This window comes from Bacillus rossius, chromosome 3 (assembly GCF_032445375.1).
Source record: "Bacillus rossius redtenbacheri isolate Brsri chromosome 3, Brsri_v3, whole genome shotgun sequence".
NCBI classification, from domain to species: Eukaryota; Metazoa; Arthropoda; class Insecta; order Phasmatodea; family Bacillidae; genus Bacillus; species Bacillus rossius.
In genome coordinates, this window is record NC_086332.1 from 93209566 (window position 1) to 93235951 (window position 26386).

A 26386-nucleotide genomic window follows, 5' to 3' on the forward strand; every position below is an offset into this window, starting at 1 on the left:
TTTGCCGCATCCTTCACTTCGATAACGGTCACAGGATAAGTCATTACATACCATTTTGCCATCTATCCTGGTCACGTGCATCGTCTACGTATAGAGACTCTCGTGCAGCGACGGTCAGACAGCAAACGAGGCAAGGCATTGGACAAGCAGGTGTAACAGTTTTTAATAAAGTGCCGTGTCGTGTCAATCAGTTTACCATTTATTTCTAAGGTGTCCTGGGTGGCCTAAACAGCCCGGGTAGTTTTCAAACCGCGATGTGCTCCTGCCTGCAGTCGCGAGGCCGAATTCCCGTTTTAGTCGCCTGAGATAATTTTCAAATTAATAATTACTCGAAAACTTAAACAGGCAGCGGGAGTGGTGTCAAATGGCGCGCAACTAGTGTGGCTTTTGAAAAACGAACTTTCAAACGTCTTTCAAACTTCAAAGTGCATCAAAATTAATCAAACACAAGTTAGCTCTAAGGCCGACAAATGACATTCAGCTTAAGTGACTTTTGAAACAATTCGGGACTATTCACTAAAGAACACTGTTATTTCTAAAAAATTATATTTTATTTTCTTAACTCCAATGCGACAGTCTAATGCCAAGATGACAGTGGTAGACGGAGCCACGAGATAGCGACTGGAGACGACGCTGCGAGATAGTGACGGGAGACACGAGGATCGGTTTCACTGTGACGTGATAACGCCAGCACCTCGAGATACGGCCGGGATTGGTTATATGGCGTCTCACCGCGATCAGTTACGACTCGGCACCGCAGGAACGGCGCATCGCAACCGCGTGGCAGCTGCTCGGCGCATAGTGACGTCACAGAGACACAGAAAGACGGTCACACACGGCCGCGCACGGATCACCGGGCTTCCACAGGATGTGAGGCGTGCGAGCTTGGGACACTGACTCGGGGGTGAGGGGAGGCAGTCCTCCCTACCTGCTCGCGCCCTGTCATTGACATCCTGGTCCGTCGCCCGGATTAGTATGCCGCGACCGCGAGACAGGTCACACGTCACTATGGACGGGGACGACCCATGGGAAACGTGCTTACAGGCGGTAAAGCACACCGCAGAAACAGACGCCGCAGAGCATTCCGGAAACAATAGTGACCAGACAGCAAAATCGGAGCTTCAGAAACCAGACGTACGAGTAGGCGAGTGCGGGGCCGCGCATTGCCGTGGACAGTCTGACAAGTTAGCCACATGCTACCAGTGTGGCATGCTACGCCACCGAACCTGTACCGTTGTGTGGGAATTCCTGGTTTTTCGGGACGGTTTCTTTATGTGCCAAGCATGTGAAAGTAAGGCGACCGCGCCGACACACGTAGTGGTCATGGCCAGCTCAGTCCACGCAGGCGTCGGAGTCAGGCTCCCGGAGTTCGCCGGACAGGTCCACGAGGACCCACGAACATTCGGCCGTACATGCCGCGACCGTTTGTCCCGTTATGGCGTTCCGCACGACGAGTGGATGGAGTGGGTGAGTGACCAGCTCAGAGGAGCAGCCCGTGATTGGTGGGCCATGGTCGGGGAAGATGAGATGGCATGGGACGACTCATTTCTCGGCTGGAGAGCTGGTTCAACGACGCGCAGGCATGGGCACAGTGCCGGTGCTCTCTCTTCTGTACCCCATAATTAGACAACGAGGACATTGAGTCGTTCATACGAGCCAAAATTAGACTCCATCGCCATCTAGCCACTGGAGGCTACCTAAGTGAAGCTCTTGGACTGGTGGTCGAACTGATGAGGCGGGAGTTGCGACCGCACCTGAGAGGAGCCACCGGACGTGACCTGGAGGACTTTGTGCAACTAGCCAGGGAAACTGAATGAGATGTACAGCCGCTACCACAGGCGCTCACCACAAGGACTCGTCAACAGGGAACGGCATGGCCACAGCCCATAGTACCAGAAGATAGGCTGGCGGAGGTACCCTACAGAGCCCGTGCATCTTCAAACGCTACACCGGCAGGCGAGAGGCGGAGCCGCGCTCCTACAAAAGCAACAGCACGCCCGCCTAAACATGTGGAACCACAGAACCAGCACGCAGAGGAACAACGAGCACAACCACCCAGGTGCAGGTATTGTCAAGGGGTGGTACAACACTGGCTGAATGTCAGCCCAACCCGTGCGGTGCTGGAGCTAGCTCAGCATCCAGGAGCTTCCCCGGCGGGAAATGCCAACTAGGGAGCAGCGTACCCGCGGGTTACTGCTCCTGGATCACGGCCTCGTCAACAACAAGGCCCGCCTGCACAGACTCGTCACCTGTCACGCCAGGCGGCGATGCCACACACCACGTGTCGACACCCCGCTCTGGGTCGTCGACGCACCACGCCGAGGCAGCAGCGCAAACGGCGACCCCCGCACCACCTGCGGGGCACGACCACGCATCGCCACCACTTGTCATGTCAGGCGGTGGTGCCACGCACCAAGTGTCGACACTCCGCTCCAGGTCGTCAACGTACCACGCCGACACATCGGCGCACACTGCGACCCCGGCACCACCTGCGGGGCACGACCACGCACTACTGCCACCTGTCACGTCAGGCGGTGGTACCACGCACTACGTGTCGATGCCCCACTCCGGGTCGTCAACGCACCGCGCCGAGGCATCGGCGCACACGGCGATCCCGGCAGTACGGACGACAGCACCAAACCGGCTGGGACAAGTGGGTGACAATGCGGGGAGCCTTATCCCTGTGCCGGTCCTGGTCAACGGGCAGCCTGTGGACACTGCTAGGAGCCACTCCTACATCGCCACACACCTGGTACCTGAGACGGAACTGGAGCCGGGAGAGGAGAACGTCCTTCTGGCCACTCAAAGGACCCGCACGCTCACATCTGGGCGTGCCCAGGTAACAATTACAATTAGAGACATGATTAATCAGACCACCGCACTGGTGCTGCGGGATTTGAGGGACGATCTCATCCTGGGGCTCCCGTGGCTCGTTCAGGAAGACGCGTACATTGACATCAAAGACGGTAAGGTGCATTTAGGACATGCGAGTCGCAGGACGCTATACAGCATCGGCAGAGACAGGCCACTCGTGACAAAACCAGCCATCACAATAGGTGATTTACGCAATAAGGTCCCTACAGAACACGTGGACAGGTTTAAAGAGGTTCTGGCACATCACCCACAGGTGTTCGCGGCTGCGGACATGTTACGTCGCACAACGGTGACACAGCACACAATTCCTACTCGCCCTCATGAACCTAAATTTATCAAACCCTTGGGGTTCGGACCCCACGAGCGTGAGGCCATCCAGACCCAAATATCTGAAATGTTGCGTGACGGGGTGATTGAGCCGAGCGAGTCACCCTACAACTGCCTAGTGGTAATGGCGAAAAAGAAGGATGGCTCGCTCAGGTTTTGTGCCAACTTAAACCCATCAACTCCGTCACCATCCCAGCGCCACCACCACTCATAAATATTATGGATGCTCTGGCAGGACTAGGGGATGCCCACATCTTCACATCCCTAGATCTTAAATCGGGGTATTGGGAAGTTCCAGTATGCCCTGAGGACAGACACAAGACCACATTCACAGCACCTGATGGCCGCAGGTTTCAGTTCTGTACCATGCTGTTCGGGCTGATGGATGCCCCCGCGACCTTCCAGACCATGATGGTCTGCGTCCTGGATGGGTTCGTGGGCAAGTTTGCCGTGGCCTACCTGGACGAAGTGATTGTCTGGTCGCGGACATGGGAGGAGCATGCGCAACACCTTGCCATGGTCCTCGAGCGGCTGGCCAGACACGGGCTTACCTGCGCGCCCCACAAATGTCACATTGGTGCGATGGAGCTGGAATACCTAGGCCACATTGTGAGCGCGGACGGATGTCGACACCTGCCAGCGTAACTTGATTTTATAGAACCTTAAACCACACCGCGCACCCGGAAACAGTTACACCAGCCGATAGGCCTGCTGAATTGGCTGAGGGGCTTCATTCCCCACTTCGCCACAGTCACAGCGCCGATGACAGCCCTTCATCTCCCCCAAAACCAGGTTCAAGTGGGCAGATGAGGCGGACTGCGCGCTGGCCGACGTGAAGCGCTTGATCCGGGTATGCCACACGCTCGCTCGCCTCCGCCCCGAGGATCACGTGTTTTTGCAGACTGAAGCCAGCCAGGAGGGGATGGGGGCGGTGTTGTACCAAATAGGTCCAGAAGGGAAACAGCGCATAGTGGATTACGCGAGCGCCAAATTCAGCCCGGCGGCGCACCGTTATCATGTTAATGAACAAGAATGCCTCGCAGTCGTGTGGGTAGTAGGGCGCTACAGACACCACCTGGAAGGCAGGCCCTTTGCCCTCCGTACCGATGGTCAGTGTCTCAAGTGGCTCGACTCGGTACAGGGCCGCAATTCGTATTTCACGCGGTGGGCTCTGACACTCCAAAGCTTCGACTTCCACGACGAACACGTCCTAGGGCGTGAAAACCGGATTGCAGAGGAAGTGTCACGACACCCTGACCCTAACACCGAGTTCCACGATGAGGGCAGCTGGGAGGAACTTCTATCTCCTGTAGGGCACACTGCGGACACTCCGGGGACAGGCAGACCCGTGGTTCTATACGCCACTCTTCCCAATGCGAGTCCAGACACATCTCTCCCCGACACACTCGCGGACCTACATCGTGTTGTGATGGGGGCGCAATAAGATGACGAGTTGGTGGGGGAGTGGGTGACCAGTTGCAGGGAGCAGATGCAGCCGTACCACAAATGTGTCGATGGGGAGCTGAAGACACGGGTGCCAGGGGACATGGAAACCTAGAGGATCTTTGTACCTGCAACTGGCAGTCCAGCTGTCCTGAGCTTTTACCACGACCACGACCTGGCCGGCCACCCGGGTGCGAAACAGACCGAAGGGGCGCTGTGTCTGAAGTTCCATTGGCCTAGTGTTGCCAGGGATGTCCACGACTATGTGTGGAGATGCCAACTGTGTAAGCAGCGCAAGTCGCAGCGTGCCGACAGGGTAGAGCAACATCAGCCACGCAGACCAAGCAAGCCTTTTCACATACTAGCGTTAGACATCATGGGGCCGTACCCCCGTACTTCCCGCAAGAAAAGGTTTTTGGTCGTAATAACCGACCTTTTTAATCGCTGGGTCGCGGCTTTCCCAGTATCCAACGTCCGGTCGGGCACCCTCTTGTCTGTACTGGAAACAGAGGTCTACCCACGATTCGGCTTCCCAAAGATACTGCTGACAGAAATGGATGCCAGTTCACAGGGGGGCACTGGCATGCTGGATGCTGCCGGTGGGGGATTTCCCATCACACCACAACCACATACCATCCCCGGGCGAATCCCACGGAAGGAGGAATCAGGAGATAAAAGTTCAGCTCCGTCTCTGTCTTGGGGAGGATCATTCGAAGTGGAACATACACCTGCCCAAACTATTGTACTGTCTGCACCGACGCACAAATGTAGTCACGGGTCACTCTCCGGCTGAACTGCTCCTGGGGCAGAACCTGGCCCTCCCTGGGGAATGTCGGGTACCCACAGCGGCTACTGAGGACCTATGAGGAGAGGAAATCGCGGCCATGAGGGAGCAGGCACGCGTTCAACAAGCTAAATTCCTGGCACAAAAACACCACAGTCCACCCGCCCTCCTGCACAGCTTGAACCAGGCCAGTGGGTGCATGTGCGGCAGTACCACCTTTCTTCCGGGAAACATAATTTCTGCGCGGAGCTGGCCCCTAAGTGGGGTGAACCACGCCAAATTCTATGGCGAACCGGTCCATCCACGTAAACCATTCGCACTCCCAGTGAACGGCCGGCTAAGGTACACCGAGACGACTTGCGCCTCGTAGTCAACGACCTGACCCCAACAGGGGTGGAACCACCAGGTGATAGGCCGCCAGATACGACTCCGAGCCCGGCTCTGGGCTCGCCCAAACCGGACGCGGCTGACTCGCACGAACAAAACAATGACCACGCAACTGTCACATCACCTACCCAGACTTCAGATACCTTTTTTTCCATCTCAGGACTCAACCCGAGTACACAAATATCATGGACTCCCCAGTTCCCAACTGCATCTCACCCAACATTCTTCCTCTCGCAGGGGACACTAGCTTGCCGATAACCGACCTATCACCGACTTCTCAGGTCGTGGAGGAGGCGGTTCACATTTTCAGGTCGTGGAGGAGGTGGTTCACATTGTCTGGCAACCGGACGACGGTGACTCAAAAAGTGTATCGGACAATGTCGAAGAGCCCTGGTGGCCACTGGACGTTAGCTTAAGCGAGTCCACATTCACAATGTCCGTCGAGGAGCCTATGTAAGAGGGGGAGGAGGAAGTAGCGCAGAGGCGGTATCCGCAGAGGAGGCGACGGCTGATAACCTGCACATGCTGCTCGCAACAACAGCTTCAAGCTAACGGATCGACAGGCCCTGGGGAAGGGCGCGCGGACGATAGTGCCAGGGACAATGGTAAGGGGGATAGTCAAGCCATTCTGAATATCAATCCTAGTGACACCACATGTAATGCTAACACCATCCCTTCCAGGCGGGTACAGCTCCCCCTGGTCCATCTGCAGGATTACGTCAGTAGTATATATTGGGGGCTCCGGAAACAGGCTTCAGGCTGTGGAGCCTGTGGAGCCGACCGCCATCTTGGATTGTGACGTCACGGCGGCCATCTTGGATGGTTGTGACCTTGACCTTTGACCTTGACCTTGACCCCGGCGGCCATTTTGGATCCGCCATCTTGGATCCGCCATCTTGGATGCATCGTAACAGGACACAACGTAACGGGACACAACGTAACGGGACACAACGTAACGGGACACAACGTAACGGGACAAGTAGATCACGGAGGCCATCTTGGATCCGACATATTTAAATCGAGCGCCCCACTCATTATGATGAAATTTTCATCTCTGTCGCCATATTGATTTTTTTATGTTCCACTGGAGGCCGCCATCTTGGATACCGACGACTCTGTTTCAGCTGTTTGTTCCTAGATAGCGCCAGCGTCGCTTTTGATTTTTTTTTTATGTTCCACTGGAGGCCGCCATCTTGGATACCGACGACTCTGTTTCAGCTGTTTGTTCCTAGATAGCGCCAGCGTCGCTCTTGATTTTTTTTCTGTTCCACTGGAGGCCGCCATCTTGGATACAGTCGACTTTGTTTCAGTTGTTTGTTCCTAGATAGCACCATCGTCGCTCTTGATTTTTTTTCTGTTCCACTGGAGGTCGCCATCTTGGATACCGACAACTTTGTTTCCGTCGTTTGTTCCTAGAGAGCGACAGCGTCGCTCTGTCTCATCACATAAGGTCGATGTTCCATTACCTACCAGAGCTATTATGATCCTTATCGACATATTAAATTTATTTTTTTATGAAAAATATATTGGAAGCGCTGTGATTCGAACCATCACAGCTCTGATCTCTAGGTTGGAAAACATACGCCTTTAACCGCTCGGCTATCGAGACATTTACCAGACTGAAAATTAAATAAGGTATATAAAATAATAACATGCATATTTGGACTTGTAATTTTTTTAATTTAAAGTAATAATAGCACCACCTGTTCGAGACAGAACCACCATCTTGTATTAAGACGTAACTGTTGCAATTATCGTTATGGTCGCCATCTTGAAAATCCGTAATTCTTATGTTAGAAAATCGGGAAAAATTTCAAAAATCATTAAAAAAATTAATCAACCTAATTAAATAATAAAAAAATCCTTAAAACCACCGTTGCACTTTTCGTGACGACCGCCATCTTGAAATCACCCGCTGGAGACCACCATCTTGTTTTCGACCGCTAGAGTGTGCTGATACCATGTTAGTATAAGTATCTAGTCACCACACATTTGTCCTTGACCTTGAACTTTGTCCTTGACCTTGAACTTTGACCTTGAACTTGACCTTGAAATTTGCCCTTGACCTTGAAATTTGACCTTGACCTTGAAATTTGACTTTGTCCTTTAAATTTGACTTTGTCCTTGTCGTCCATCACGGATCCGTCATTTTATGTTCAGTACATGCTACCAGGAGCTACCACCTGTCGGAGTACACCATCTTGTGTGTGTACTTGTATTATAGAGTACATTTCCATCTGGATGATTTTATTCTAACCCGCAACAGTGCAGTAATCATTTATTACCGAGGTGCCCCCGCCATCTTGAAATTCGGCAGCCATCTTGAAATCATGTAATAATGTAGCTAGAAAAGCGGAAAAAAATCCAAAATTCATCAAAAAAATCACTCATTAACTTACATATCGATTTTATCCGCTCCAGTCCTTGGTTCGATCCCTGAATGATGCAATAATGTTTAATTTTATGAAAAAAAATAATAATAATTTCAATAAACCATGTTCAAAATTCTTAAGAGACTTTAAATCCTCTACTACCATCATCCTATCCGACATCAAGACCATCATCTTGGAATTTTCGTAATAATTAAACTAAAAATTCAGGAAAAAGTTAAAAATTTATAAAATAAATTTGCAAACAATATACTGATTAATTAGGTCGTCTAGGGTCCTTGGCACGATTCTGGACGAAGCTAAAATAAATTTAATTTAAATACCAGAAAAGCGTTCGGTTAGAGAAATAAAACACCACAAAGTCTTTTACAAACATAATATTTATTACACAATTTCTATCCTACTACAGAATCACTTGCGAAAGCCAGCAAACTTATAAACATTTAGCTTTGCATAGACGTGCAACGACTACTTCTTAGCTCCAAATGCTCCAGCAGCTTTAAATGCTCCAACAGCCTCCAAATGCTCCAACAGCCTCCAAATGGCTCCAACAGCTCCAAATGCTCCAACTACCTTTTCTTTCAACAGCTCCAATGATATTGGGCTACAATGCTACGAGTCTAAGAGACTACGAGGCTACAAGGCTACGAGTCTAAAAGGATCTAGCTGGTTCCGAGTTATACATGGCTGAGAGACTGCATGACTAAAAGACCGCATGACTACGAAACTACATGTCTATGAAGCTACATGGATACAAGTCTACTCGGCTCCAACACGCAATGTACACACAGTACACACAGGAAACTGAACGTACACACAGTACACACAGGAAACGGAACGTACACACAGTACACACAGGAAATCGGAACGTAAACACAGGAAACGGAACGTACACACAGTACACACAGGAGACGGAACGTACACACAGGAAACGGAACGTACACACAGTACACACAGGAAACGTAACGTACACACAGGAAAACGAAATGTACAAACAGGAAAACGAAATGTACAAACAGGAAAACGAAATGTACAAACAGGAAAACGAAATGTACAAACAGGAAAACGAAATGCACAAACAGGAAAACGAAATGTACAAACAGGAAAACGAAATGTACACACAGGAAAACGAAATGTACACACAGGAAAACGAAATGTACAAACAGGAAAACGAAATGTACAAACAGGAAAACGAAATGTACAAACAGGAAAACGAAATGTACACACAGTAAAACGAAATGTACAAACAGGAAAACGAAATGTACAAACAGGAAAACGAAATGTACAAACAGGGAAACGAAATGTACAAACAGGAAAACGAAATGTACACACAGGAAAACGGAATGTACACACAGGAAATCGGAACGTACAAACAGTACACACAGGAAACGGAATGATCACACATACAGTAGAGGAAACACAGGTTTATTTGGAAATCAGGATACAAGAAATAAATCGTACTTTTTTAAAATATAAATAATTCATTTTATTTTTCATTAGTACACACATGACAGTTAATCAAATGATTATTGTATGTAGCCAGCGTTCCGAAGTTCTTTAAGTATGGTCGATACTTCCACGATATGCGAGTAGTTCCCTCTACGAACAGATGCCACCATCACTCTTAGCCGGACAACCAATATTTTTGGATCTTTCCATGATGTGGAATCAATCTCTTCTGCCACCATCTTCATTGTATGTTTATTATAAATATTATGATCTCTGGTGTCTTCCGTTTTAACACCATCCTCACGGTTACTTTCATCATCTAGCCAGCGATCATCACAAGCTTGATCAGATTTATTTATTATAACACGACGTTTCCATCGCTTCGGTCTCAGGGCACCACCACATTCTTCGATCTTGTCAGCTTTAGGTTCTGCATCACAGTCTATGCCTTGTAAACAGCCTCAGAGTCACTGTAGCAATCACCGTAGAAGACAACGTCTTCACCCAGATTACTGCAAGAACTCAATATCGTTGATGTCGAAGTGTCTTCATCGTCTGTATGCTTCCTTTTCAGGAGTCCACCATTTATACAAAGTATGGAGGATCTGCTAAATATAGGCTTGAATGTATTCTCACTTTTCACAGTGTTGATACCTTCATTAGTTTCAGTCTTCCCGATACCATCAACATCCTTCAATATTTTTTTCTCGTCACGATCGGCGTGCTAAGGCTTCCATCTTTTCTATATTAATAATATTATTTGTCTTAAAATCTCCGCGTACATGTCACTATCACAGATGTAAATCATCATCATAGCTGTCATCAATATTATCATGAGTTGCATCAATATCACTCATTTTATGATATCGTTTCCACATTTCAGTTGTCAGAGATGTACCACAATCTATGATCTTGTGAGCTCCATTCTCATTTTCTGTAAAAGCCTATCAGTCCAGTTTTATTATTTAATCCTTCAACCCATCATCACAAACTCAATTAAATCATCTTAGTATATAGAAAAAAAAATCATCAAAGTTCCTTTCATTTAATCATAGGAACCGCATCATCCTTTCCACCTATAGTTTAGTTTCTTGAGCCCAAGAGTCTTTCATTATATATACCATGCAGTGTTCTTCAAGAGATGTGGTATACTAACAGTTCTACATACAAAACCATCCTATCAATAATTTGTTTACACATAAAAAAAAACCTTCACGCTATTTTTTCGTGTTTTACTAAATTATCTCTTCGTCTAAAATAATTACCACACATAGTAATTTCTACAAAGGACACTTTGTCCAAGTCATTTTAACCATCATCTGTCTGAAAACAACCATGTCCCATCTATATCACAAAGTAAACGAGGGTTAGTGGAGATAGGTCAAACAAGTGCTAGTCACTCATAGGGTAAGAACCATGTGTTCGATACATATCTCAGTCAATGTAGCATCTATGTATTTTTCTTACCTCATGTAGAAAAATATCTTACAATGCATACGAATTTAAACTTATTCACGTGCGACCAGTCAAAAGTACATAAATTCAAGCACGTCAACCTCAAAAAAAAAAAATTCTCAAGGATAGAGACAGAGACTACACGATCGAGACACGCCTACCGTCACCCGCAAATGAACATTGACCCCTCGCGCGGGAGTTGCAAGCTAGCAGAATACTGCGGCAGTCATATTTTTGCTCAAGACATGCATACATCACGTCGCTAGCCTTCCAACCCATTTCACGTAAAACTCCAGTGAAATCGTAATCCAGCATACGTAAAGTACTTGCTGGAACCACTTCAAAGTATACATCACTGAACCAGAGCAGAAAATCAGCCTACGAATGTATATCTTGCTACCTACAAAAATAAATGTAAAGCACATATACGAGAGGAGTCGATTCCTACATACCATACTCAATACTCTGATAATTATAAGCAGCAAAATATTTTAAATCAAGACCTTAGCCAGTATACATTCATTTTCCCATGTTGTAAAAATTCATGTTAGTAATCAGCAACGGAGTGAGTTACTTGGACGAAGAACAGCTTTCCAAGTATCCAGAATCTTACTGATACAGACCATCCAGTGCACCAGCATACCCCGAAGTGTGGTCAATTGATAAACATTCTTTAATTTTTTAATATCACCTCCGTAGTGTACACCAATATATGACAGGTTACGATTTAAGACCATAAATTTCCCACAAGTCTATTAGTTTTATTTCGGGGAGTAATAAATTATTTCTCAAACATAATAAATCAAGTTCCTATCAGATTTGCTCTAATGTTACGGCATTACCTGTACCAGCACATTACCAAAACATCTCCCATAAAAATCTTAAGAATGCAGATGACATACACAGTCAAAAATAATTTTAACAAAAAAAAACAGTCTTCAGCATTATTGATAAAAAAAGAATACACACAAACAAGTCAAAACGGACATTTCAAATCCATCCTAAATTACGTGACACATGTAGTTTATTGAATTAAGATAAACGATGCAGGTTAGGGAAAAATATATAAAAAATTCTTTAATTCTATAATTTATTTAAAATTTTACATTTATACACATTAAAATCTGACACTGTATATATTTTTTACATTTCTCAGTCCATGCGACATTCAACATTATTAAAATAAATTATTATAGTTCGTATTAAGAGTGAAAAAATACAAATAATTCATACAGATCACGTTACATCAGATCAGGAGTGTAACACCTTAGAGGGCCAGAAATTATGCTAGAAACCCGTCTTTACAAAATTGTTAATGTTTTTTCAAGTAAAATTTTCGTGTAACCTGTACACCGCACTTCTCACACAGAAATTTTACACGGTCAAGATTTCTTCTGCAGCCATGCCTTTCATGGATGCGTGTACTTCGTACTCGTTCAAAACGTTTACCACAGTAGCGGCACTGATAGAGATACTCATCACAATTACCATCGCTTCCCCGATGTACAACTTGCAAATTAACTTTGCTTTTACAATACCTAATCAAATTACTTTTGTTTGTGAAATGTACACCACATGGCTCACACGGAATTTTCAACGATTAACGTTTCTTCTACAGACATAATTTTCATGTCTTCTTGCATGTTGTCGGTATTTAAAACTTTTGCTACAGTACGTACACAGATGTCTCGTCGTTAGACCGTTAGTCACCGACGGCTCGGAAAGTATATTACTTTCAATGTGCACTGCTGTTGTAGGCGACGAAGTCCCGTATGTTGCATGAGCTGGAGATTTCCCAGTCGACATTAACAGATCATCTGTACTGGATGCCAAAGAATCTGAAGTATACACGACTGATGCAGAAGCTGGGAATTGCTCACAAAATGTTTTATTTACGAAATGCGGTGTATTTGCAGGTATCGGAGTCTCCTCTGCGTTCGATAATGAACACATTGAAGTCTCTTGTAGTGAAGAGACAGTAGATACAGCCATACATCGGGATCTCTGGAGATGGTAGCTTCGTTACTATCGGAATCTCTGGAGCTTCCCTCATCGTTGTCATAGGGATCTGCTTCGTCATCATCGCCTCCGTCGTCAGGGACCCCGGTGAAGACGTGAGACCCTCCGTCAAGATCTCTGCAGTCGTTGACCCCGCCACCATTGGGATTTGTACCGATTTCAACGTTGCTACAATTGAGTTCGGATACACATCAATATTCATATACCAGACTTATATGCAGCCAAAGACTCGCTTAAATAACAGTGTCCGCTTGTATAATACGCAAGTCAATACATCATCCATTGTTATTACTTAAAAAAATTAGGAATTTCAAGGAATGAGAATTTAAATTATATATACAATCAACTAATCACACATCCTACATACACGGTTAATTTAGACTTAATAGAGGAGCAAGAGTCTGTAATCAATGGAACTTTCAGAATCCAAACAAAATTTAAACTACTCAAATGTAAATTTTATTATGTAGAGCTACACATAACATCCAACTGACTCCAAATGACTTCAACACATGACTAAAATAATTTATACGATACCAGGCTAGGTCCAAAGTCAATTTTTTTGTACCTCTCATCTACAGTTCAGGGGAGCTTCAGTGCTGATATAGCTACAGCCAAGACATGCTCAGTACCACACATCTTCAAAATCCTATCCCTTCAAAGTCGATCCTTGTTAAGCCTTACGACAAAAGTCTCCGAAACAAGAGACCTACTCTATAATTTTACTAGACATTTTTAACCTTTCATAGCACACATCGATAAATATCTTCGTAAATATCCCAAAATATTATCAGACCACTAGCATTTGATTTATGCACATACTGTGGGTCACCAGCGTATTCATCAACACATGACCATTCAACATTAAGCTCCCCACTTACTTCCATCAGTCTACTAGGCTCCACGCAGCACACATAAACTAAAAGAAGTCAATTAACAACCTATTATTTATTTACATTCGAATATTTAACAGCATACCGTCGACTAGTAAAATAATCCTGTCAGTGAACATGTCAGCAAAGTCTACATTTATATAGAACCAGGAATCCATTGAACATTCAGAACCTAGCTACACATACACAGTGCTGGATGCAAGTTAATTCTACACTTATTTATCATCACTGACACTCATATTACATCATAGGCACTTGAGTCAACACTCATTTTCCATCATTAACATGCACACAAATGCAAATTAACCACCAACGACACTCAATGCAACCAACCACTTTCCATAATCTAATCTCAATTCGGCACTCATTTTCCAACATCAACACTCAATTCAACACTCACTTTTCATCATCGACACTCAATTCAACACTCACTTTCCATCATCAACACGCATTTTCCATAGTCGACACTCAATTCGACACTCATTTTCCATAATCGACACTCAATTCGACACTCATTTTCCTTAATCGACACTCAATTCATCACTCATTTTCCATAATCGACACTCAATTTCCATCATCGTCGCCCAATTCGACACTTATTTTCCATCATCGACACTCAATTCTACACTCATTTTCCAACAACTACACTCAATTCAACACTCATTTTCCATCATAGACACTCAATTCGACACTCAATTTCCATCATCGACACTCAATTCGACACTCATTTTCCATCGATGACACTCAATTCAACACTCATTTTCCGTCATCGATACTTAATTCTACATACTCTTTCCTTCTTCGACACTAATTTTCCATCATCTACATACAGTAAAATGGAAACTTTCCACACACACACACACACACACAGATACATATATAAATATATTCATACTCAACTCAATTCTTTAAAGTAGCATACACATGAACTTTATTAGGACATGAATAACGACACATTTTAATAACAATTTTTAAAATTATATTTATATCAAAAATACAAAAGTATAAAAATCCGTCAGTCAATACACATTACTAACTTATTATATATACCCTGAAATTCTAAGTTCATCAAGAATAGCCCACGTTTCTTTGATAACTGATACAATTTCGTCATTTTGCGAAACAAGTAAAAGTCGCAACCTGTTCGTTAACACGTTCGGGTCTTTCCACGATATATAATCAATTTCACTTGATGACACCATCTTCTTCGAATGTTTGCTGAACATATTCTGAAAATCGTTGTAATAATGATTATGATAATTTGTATCTTCATCATCATCGATGCTATCCACATCTTTATCAAACACACTGACATCTTCATCTTGCATATCCCAGTATTTCGAATTTTTTGACATTGGAGTACCATCATTGGCAACAAGCTTACTTGCTAATTTTCCAAAAAAATATTCCAAAGTCCGTAGAATTCTACTTTAGGACGCCTTGACACTTTTTCTGGAGATGTTACTTTCATTATCTTCTACCTTACTTATATCTCCAACACCATTTAAGCTATATACTTTCTCAAGACCTGGAGAGATTTTAACACAATCGCTTTTAAGACTAGGTCGATCAATTTCATTGTAAGACATACTGTCCCCGAGCTTATCGTCTCCATCTTCGTACTTTATCTCCTGAACGAGCTTGGCTTTACAAGTTTTATAGTGTCTTTTTAAATTCTCTCTTCGTGTCATCCGCCTACCACACTTGTCACAACTTAGTATTTGACGGAATGGACTTTTAAAACAATCGGTCTTTTCATGTCTACGAGCATTATAGCTTTTATCAAAGTATTTGCTACAGTATGTACAATGTCCTTCAGATCGAGATCGATATTTGAGTATCGTACTTTCACTAGACTGTATGTACTCCATAATGGTTGAATAGCCACTAAAAGTATTATTTAGGTACTTCGTATTTTTATGTATGAACATTCATTAATTATTTACGAAAAAAGATTTTTTTTTCTCATTTTGACTAAAAAACTCATGTTCCACGTAGTTTTACTACCCACCTTCATATTTCCTCATATATTATGTTGTAAAAGCATCCAAAGTTGGTTGTAGGTTACGGAATGCTCACTCACGATCTCTTGAAAAAGGTGTGCCTCCCTAGATCTCAAGAGGAAGAACATTGACCTTATTTAAAAATTAGTGAATAATATCATGACCTAGCAAGACTCACAAGATAATCTATTCACATATTAGCAACCATCATGTATCAGTTGTCTGTATATGCAGTCTCTGTTGTCTGTATAAGTAGACAATGTTTTGTGTAGGATGCGGGATGCTCCCTAAAGATCGCAACAGAAGGAGGACTTCGCTAGAACTCAAGGGGAAGGGAAATCTTCGTGTGTGATAGCTTTTTCCATTTGTTTCAAGGCATAGTAATCGTCTGATTAATGAACTTTGGTTTTTGTGTGATTTCCACCTGTTAAAATTATTTTTTAAGTGTTGATTTGATAATATGACTTCGGAAATTTACACGAAACTCTGAATAAAATTACCTGTCTTAGACACCAAGGACAGTACAGTTTGTCTTTCATGTTAATGCTTCTCAGATGTCTCAAAGCATATTATTTGTCTGAGTAAAGTTATTATTTTTTTTAATCCACCTGATAACAATATTGTAAGTGCTGATTTATTGACAGAATTTCACTGATTAAATTTAACTCTGAATAGAAATAACATGAGTCAGTAAGTAAAAAATTCTTCATGCAGAGATAGATCTCTCGCAAATAATCAGGAGCACTCGGCGAAATCCATCAGATGTCTAGCCAGGAATAATCAGAAACACTTGGAGGAAGCCATCAATATAATATCAAGATTAATCAGAAGCACTCGGAGAAATCCATCTGATGTCTTGTTAGGTATAATCAGAAGCACACGGAGAAAACCACCATAATATTGTCAAGAATAATCGGAAGCTCACGGAGAAAACCATCAGGGAGGATGTCGTTTATAAACATCATAAATTACCAATTTTTTTAAAAAGTCCAAATTTAATCCTGCTTAAGCAAAGAGTTCACAAGCCCGCTTGTGAACTCTTTGCTTAAGCAACATGATAGTTCTAGCACAAGCCAGCTTGTGAACTCTTTGCTTAAGCAACATGAGAGTTCTAGCACAAGCCCGCTTGTGAACTCTTTGCTTAAGCAACATGAGAGTTCTAGCACAAGCCAGCTTGTGAACTCTTTGCTTAAGCAACATGAGAGTTCTAGCACAAGCCCGCTTGTGAACTCTTTGCTTAAGCAACATGAGAGTTCTAGCACAAGCCCGCTTGTGAACTCTTTGCTTAAGCAACATGAGAGTTCTAGCACAAGCCCGCTTGTGAACTCTTTGCTTAAGCAACATGAGAGTTCTAGCACAAGCCCGCTTGTGAACTCTTTGCTTAAGCAACATGAGAGTTCTAGCACAAGCCCGCTTGTGAACTCTTTGCTTAAGCAACATGAGAGTTCTAGCACAAGTCCGCTTGTGAACTCTTTGCTTAAGCAGGATTAAATTTGGACTTTTTAAAAAAATTGGTAATTTATGATGTTTATAAACGACATCCTCCCTGATGGTTTTCTCCGTGAGCTTCCGATTATTCTTGACAATATTATGGTGGTTTTCTCCGTGTGCTTCTGATTATACCTAACAAGACATCAGATGGATTTCTCCGAGTGCTTCTGATTAATCTTGATATTATATTGATGGCTTTCTCCAAGTGTTTCTGATTATTCCTGGCTAGACATCTGATGGATTTCGCCGAGTGCTCCTGATTATTTGCGAGAGATCTATCTCTGCATGAAGAATTTTTTACTTACTGACTCATGTTATTTCTATTCAGAGTTAAATTTAATCAGTGAAATTCTGTCAATAAATCAGCACTTACAATATTGTTATCAGGTGGATTAAAAAAAATAATAACTTTACTCAGACAAATAATATGCTTTGAGACATCTGAGAAGCATTAACATGAAAGACAAACTGTACTGTCCTTGGTGTCTAAGACAGGTAATTTTATTCAGAGTTTCGTGTAAATTTCCGAAGTCATATTATCAAATCAACACTTAAAAAATAATTTTAACAGGTGGAAATCACACAAAAACCAAAGTTCATTAATCAGACGATTACTATGCCTTGAAACAAATGGAAAAAGCTATCACACACGAAGATTTCCCTTCCCCTTGAGTTCTAGCGAAGTCCTCCTTCTGTTGCGATCGTTAGGGAGCATCCCGCATCCCACACAAAACATTGTCTACTTATACAGACAACAGAGACTGCATATACAGACAACTGATACATGATGGTTGCTAATATGTGAATAGATTATCTTGTGAGTCTTGCTAGGTCATGATATTATTCACTAATTTTTAAATAAGGTCAATGTTCTTCCTCTTGAGATCTAGGGAGGCACACCTTTTTCAAGAGATCGTGAGTGAGCATTCCGTAACCTACAACCAACTTTGGATGCTTTTACAACATAATATATGAGGAAATATGAAGGTGGGTAGTAAAACTACGTGGAACATGAGTTTTTTAGTCAAAATGAGAAAAAAAAATCTTTTTTCGTAAATAATTAATGAATGTTCATACATAAAAATACGAAGTACCTAAATAATACTTTTAGTGGCTATTCAACCATTATGGAGTACATACAGTCTAGTGAAAGTACGATACTCAAATATCGATCTCGATCTGAAGGACATTGTACATACTGTAGCAAATACTTTGATAAAAGCTATAATGCTCGTAGACATGAAAAGACCGATTGTTTTAAAAGTCCATTCCGTCAAATACTAAGTTGTGACAAGTGTGGTAGGCGGATGACACGAAGAGAGAATTTAAAAAGACACTATAAAACTTGTAAAGCCAAGCTCGTTCAGGAGATAAAGTACGAAGATGGAGACGATATGCTCGGGGACAGTATGTCTTACAATGAAATTGATCGACCTAGTCTTAAAAGCGATTGTGTTAAAATCTCTCCAGGTCTTGAGAAAGTATATAGCTTAAATGGTGTTGGAGATATAAGTAAGGTAGAAGATAATGAAAGTAACATCTCCAGAAAAAGTGTCAAGGCGTCCTAAAGTAGAATTCTACGGACTTTGGAATATTTTTTTGGAAAATTAGCAAGTAAGCTTGTTGCCAATGATGGTACTCCAATGTCAAAAAATTCGAAATACTGGGATATGCAAGATGAAGATGTCAGTGTGTTTGATAAATATGTGGATAGCATCGATGATGATGAAGATACAAATTATCATAATCATTATTACAACGATTTTCAGAATATGTTCAGCAAACATTCGAAGAAGATGGTGTCATCAAGTGAAATTGATTATATATCGTGGAAAGACCCGAACGTGTTAACGAACAGGTTGCGACTTTTACTTGTTTCGCAAAATGACGAAATTGTATCAGTTATCAAAGAAACGTGGGCTATTCTTGATGAACTTAGAATTTCAGGGTATATATAATAAGTTAGTAATGTGTATTGACTGACGGATTTTTATACTTTTGTATTTTTGATATAAATATAATTTTAAAAATTGTTATTAAAATGTGTCGTTATTCATGTCCTAATAAAGTTCATGTGTATGCTACTTTAAAGAATTGAGTTGAGTATGAATATATTTATATATGTATCTGTGTGTGTGTGTGTGGAAAGTTTCCATTTTACTGTATGTAGATGATGGAAAATTAGTGTCGAAGAAGGAAAGAGTATGTAGAATTAAGTATCGATGACGGAAAATGAGTGTTGAATTGAGTGTCATCGATGGAAAATGAGTGTCGAATTGAGTGTCGATGATGGAAATTGAGTGTCAAATTGAGTGTCGATGATGGAAATTGAGTGTCGAATTGAGTGTCTATGATGGAAAATGAGTGTTGAATTGAGTGTAGTTGTTGGAAAACGAGTGTAGAATTGAGTGTCGATGATGGAAAATAAGTGTCGAATTGGGCGACGATGATGGAAATTGAGTGTCGATTATGGAAAATGAGTGATGAATTGAGTGTCGATTAAGGAAAATGAGTGTCGAATTGAGTGTCGATTATGGAAAATGAGTGTCGAATTGAGTGTCGACTATGGAAAATGCGTGTTGATGATGGAAAGTGAGTGTTGAATTGAGTGTCGATGATGAAAAGTGAGTGTTGAATTGAGTGTTGATGTTGGAAAATGAGTGCCGAATTGAGATTAGATTATGGAAAGTGGTTGGTTGCATTGAGTGTCGTTGGTGGTTAATTTGCATTTGTGTGCATGTTAATGATGGAAAATGAGTGTTGACTCAAGTGCCTATGATGTAATATGAGTGTCAGTGATGATAAATAAGTGTAGAATTAACTTGCATCCAGCACTGTGTATGTGTAGCTAGGTTCTGAATGTTCAATGGATTCCTGGTTCTATATAAATGTAGACTTTGCTGACATGTTCACTGACAGGATTATTTTACTAGTCGACGGTATGCTGTTAAATATTCGAATGTAAATAAATAATAGGTTGTTAATTGACTTCTTTTAGTTTATGTGTGCTGCGTGGAGCCTAGTAGACTGATGGAAGTAAGTGGGGAGCTTAATGTTGAATGGTCATGTGTTGATGAATACGCTGGTGACCCACAGTATGTGCATAAATCAAATGCTAGTGGTCTGATAATATTTTGGGATATTTACGAAGATATTTATCGATGTGTGCTATGAAAGGTTAAAAATGTCTAGTAAAATTATAGAGTAGGTCTCTTGTTTCGGAGACTTTTGTCGTAAGGCTTAACAAGGATCGACTTTGAAGGGATAGGATTTTGAAGATGTGTGGTACTGAGCATGTCTTGGCTGTAGCTATATCAGCACTGAAGCTCCCCTGAACTGTAGATGAGAGGTACAAAAAAATTGACTTTGGACCTAGCCTGGTATCGTATAAATTATTTTAGTCATGTGTTGTAGTCATTTGGAGTCAGTTGGATGTTATGTGTAGCTCTACATAATAAAATTTACATTTGAGTAGTTTAAATTTTGTTTGGATTCTGAAAGTTCCATTGATTACAGACTCTTGCTCCTCTATTAAGTCTAAATTAACCGTGTATGTAGGATGTGTGATTAGTTGATTGTATATATAATTTAAATTCTCATTCCTTGAAATTCCTAATTTTTTTAAGTAATAACAATGGATGATGTATTGACTTGCGTATTATACAAGCGGACACTGTTATTTAAGCGAGTCTTTGGCTGCATATAAGTCTGGTATATGAATATTGATGTGTATCCGAACTCAATTGTAGCAACGTTGAAATCGGTACAAATCCCAATGGTGGCGGGGTCAACGACTGCAGAGATCTTGACGGAGGGTCTCACGTCTTCACCGGGGTCCCTGACGACGGAGGCGATGATGACGAAGCAGATCCCTATGACAACGATGAGGGAAGCTCCAGAGATTCCGATAGTAACGAAGCTACCATCTCCAGAGATCCCGATGTATGGCTGTATCTACTGTCTCTTCACTACAAGAGACTTCAATGTGTTCATTATCGAACGCAGAGGAGACTCCGATACCTGCAAATACACCGCATTTCGTAAATAAAACATTTTGTGAGCAATTCCCAGCTTCTGCATCAGTCGTGTATACTTCAGATTCTTTGGCATCCAGTACAGATGATCTGTTAATGTCGACTGGGAAATCTCCAGCTCATGCAACATACGGGACTTCGTCGCCTACAACAGCAGTGCACATTGAAAGTAATATACTTTCCGAGCCGTCGGTGACTAACGGTCTAACGACGAGACATCTGTGTACGTACTGTAGCAAAAGTTTTAAATACCGACAACATGCAAGAAGACATGAAAATTATGTCTGTAGAAGAAACGTTAATCGTTGAAAATTCCGTGTGAGCCATGTGGTGTACATTTCACAAACAAAAGTAATTTGATTAGGTATTGTAAAAGCAAAGTTAATTTGCAAGTTGTACATCGGGGAAGCGATGGTAATTGTGATGAGTATCTCTATCAGTGCCGCTACTGTGGTAAACGTTTTGAACGAGTACGAAGTACACGCATCCATGAAAGGCATGGCTGCAGAAGAAATCTTGACCGTGTAAAATTTCTGTGTGAGAAGTGCGGTGTACAGGTTACACGAAAATTTTACTTGAAAAAACATTAACAATTTTGTAAAGACGGGTTTCTAGCATAATTTCTGGCCCTCTAAGGTGTTACACTCCTGATCTGATGTAACGTGATCTGTATGAATTATTTGTATTTTTTCACTCTTAATACGAACTATAATAATTTATTTTAATAATGTTGAATGTCGCATGGACTGAGAAATGTAAAAAATATATACAGTGTCAGATTTTAATGTGTATAAATGTAAAATTTTAAATAAATTATAGAATTAAAGAATTTTTTATATATTTTTCCCTAACCTGCATCGTTTATCTTAATTCAATAAACTACATGTGTCACGTAATTTAGGATGGATTTGAAATGTCCGTTTTGACTTGTTTGTGTGTATTCTTTTTTTATCAATAATGCTGAAGACTGTTTTTTTTTGTTAAAATTATTTTTGACTGTGTATGTCATCTGCATTCTTAAGATTTTTATGGGAGATGTTTTGGTAATGTGCTGGTACAGGTAATGCCGTAACATTAGAGCAAATCTGATAGGAACTTGATTTATTATGTTTGAGAAATAATTTATTACTCCCCGAAATAAAACTAATAGACTTGTGGGAAATTTATGGTCTTAAATCGTAACCTGTCATATATTGGTGTACACTACGGAGGTGATATTAAAAAATTAAAGAATGTTTATCAATTGACCACACTTCGGGGTATGCTGGTGCACTGGATGGTCTGTATCAGTAAGATTCTGGATACTTGGAAAGCTGTTCTTCGTCCAAGTAACTCACTCCGTTGCTGATTACTAACATGAATTTTTACAACATGGGAAAATGAATGTATACTGGCTAAGGTCTTGATTTAAAATATTTTGCTGCTTATAATTATCAGAGTATTGAGTATGGTATGTAGGAATCGACTCCTCTCGTATATGTGCTTTACATTTATTTTTGTAGGTAGCAAGATATACATTCGTAGGCTGATTTTCTGCTCTGGTTCAGTGATGTATACTTTGAAGTGGTTCCAGCAAGTACTTTACGTATGCTGGATTACGATTTCACTGGAGTTTTACGTGAAATGGGTTGGAAGGCTAGCGACGTGATGTATGCATGTCTTGAGCAAAAATATGACTGCCGCAGTATTCTGCTAGCTTGCAACTCCCGCGCGAGGGGTCAATGTTCATTTGCGGGTGACGATAGGCGTGTCTCGATCGTGTAGTCTCTGTCTCTATCCTTGAGAATTTTTTTTTTTTTGAGGTTGACGTGCTTGAATTTATGTACTTTTGACTGGTCGCACGTGAATAAGTTTAAATTCGTATGCATTGTAAGATATTTTTCTACATGAGGTAAGAAAAATACATAGATGCTACATTGACTGAGATATGTATCGAACACATGGTTCTTACCCTATGAGTGACTAGCACTTGTTTGACCTATCTCCACTAACCCTCGTTTACTTTGTGATATAGATGGGACATGGTTGTTTTCAGACAGATGATGGTTAAAATGACTTGGACAAAGTGTCCTTTGTAGAAATTACTATGTGTGGTAATTATTTTAGACGAAGAGATAATTTAGTAAAACACGAAAAAATAGCGTGAAGGTTTTTTTTTATGTGTAAACAAATTATTGATAGGATGGTTTTGTATGTAGAACTGTTAGTATACCACATCTCTTGAAGAACACTGCATGGTATATATAATGAAAGACTCTTGGGCTCAAGAAACTAAACTATAGGTGGAAAGGATGATGCGGTTCCTATGATTAAATGAAAGGAACTTTGATGATTTTTTTTTCTATATACTAAGATGATTTAATTGAGTTTGTGATGATGGGTTGAAGGATTAAATAATAAAACTGGACTGATAGGCTTTTACAGAAAATGAGAATGGAGCTCACAAGATCATAGATTGTGGTACATCTCTGACAACTGAAATGTGGAAACGATATCATAAAATGAGTGATATTGATGCAACTCATGATAATATTGATGACAGCTATGATGATGATTTACATCTGTGATAGTGACATGTACGCGGAGATTTTAAGACAAATAATATTATTAATATAGAAAAGATGGAAGCCTTAGCACGCCGATCGTGACGAGAAAAAAATATTGAAGGATGTTGATGGTATCGGGAAGACTGAAACTAATGAAGGTATCAACACTGTGAAAAGTGAGAATACATTCAAGCCTATATTTAGCAGATCCTCCATACTTTGTATAAATGGTGGACTCCTGAAAAGGAAGCATACAGACGATGAAGACACTTCGACATCAACGATATTGAGTTCTTGCAGTAATCTGGGTGAAGACGTTGTCTTCTACGGTGATTGCTACAGTGACTCTGAGGCTGTTTACAAGGCATAGACTGTGATGCAGAACCTAAAGCTGACAAGATCGAAGAATGTGGTGGTGCCCTGAGACCGAAGCGATGGAAACGTCGTGTTATAATAAATAAATCTGATCAAGCTTGTGATGATCGCTGGCTAGATGATGAAAGTAACCGTGAGGATGGTGTTAAAACGGAAGACACCAGAGATCATAATATTTATAATAAACATACAATGAAGATGGTGGCAGAAGAGATTGATTCCACATCATGGAAAGATCCAAAAATATTGGTTGTCCGGCTAAGAGTGATGGTGGCATCTGTTCGTAGAGGGAACTACTCGCATATCGTGGAAGTATCGACCATACTTAAAGAACTTCGGAACGCTGGCTACATACAATAATCATTTGATTAACTGTCATGTGTGTACTAATGAAAAATAAAATGAATTATTTATATTTTAAAAAAGTACGATTTATTTCTTGTATCCTGATTTCCAAATAAACCTGTGTTTCCTCTACTGTATGTGTGATCATTCCGTTTCCTGTGTGTACTGTGTGTACGTTCCGATTTCCTGTGTGTACATTCCGTTTTCCTGTGTGTACATTTCGTTTTCCTGTTTGTACATTTCGTTTCCCTGTTTGTACATTTCGTTTTCCTGTTTGTACATTTCGTTTTCCTGTTTGTACATTTCGTTTTACTGTGTGTACATTTCGTTTTCCTGTTTGTACATTTCGTTTTCCTGTTTGTACATTTCGTTTTCCTGTTTGTACATTTCGTTTTCCTGTGTGTACATTTCGTTTTCCTGTGTGTACATTTCGTTTTCCTGTTTGTACATTTCGTTTTCCTGTTTGTGCATTTCGTTTTCCTGTTTGTACATTTCGTTTTCCTGTTTGTACATTTCGTTTTCCTGTTTGTACATTTCGTTTTCCTGTTTGTACATTTCGTTTTCCTGTGTGTACGTTACGTTTCCTGTGTGTACTGTGTGTACGTTCCGTTTCCTGTGTGTACGTTCCGTCTCCTGTGTGTACTGTGTGTACGTTCCGTTTCCTGTGTTTACGTTCCGATTTCCTGTGTGTACTGTGTGTACGTTCCGTTTCCTGTGTGTACTGTGTGTACGTTCAGTTTCCTGTGTGTACTGTGTGTACATTGCGTGTTGGAGCCGAGTAGACTTGTATCCATGTAGCTTCATAGACATGTAGTTTCGTAGTCATGCGGTCTTTTAGTCATGCAGTCTCTCAGCCATGTATAACTCGGAACCAGCTAGATCCTTTTAGACTCGTAGCCTTGTAGCCTCGTAGTCTCTTAGACTCGTAGCATTGTAGCCCAATATCATTGGAGCTGTTGAAAGAAAAGGTAGTTGGAGCATTTGGAGCTGTTGGAGCCATTTGGAGGCTGTTGGAGCATTTGGAGGCTGTTGGAGCATTTAAAGCTGCTGGAGCATTTGGAGCTAAGAAGTAGTCGTTGCACGTCTATGCAAAGCTAAATGTTTATAAGTTTGCTGGCTTTCGCAAGTGATTCTGTAGTAGGATAGAAATTGTGTAATAAATATTATGTTTGTAAAAGACTTTGTGGTGTTTTATTTCTCTAACCGAACGCTTTTCTGGTATTTAAATTAAATTTATTTTAGCTTCGTCCAGAATCGTGCCAAGGACCCTAGACGACCTAATTAATCAGTATATTGTTTGCAAATTTATTTTATAAATTTTTAACTTTTTCCTGAATTTTTAGTTTAATTATTACGAAAATTCCAAGATGATGGTCTTGATGTCGGATAGGATGATGGTAGTAGAGGATTTAAAGTCTCTTAAGAATTTTGAACATGGTTTATTGAAATTATTATTATTTTTTTTCATAAAATTAAACATTATTGCATCATTCAGGGATCGAACCAAGGACTGGAGCGGATAAAATCGATATGTAAGTTAATGAGTGATTTTTTTGATGAATTTTGGATTT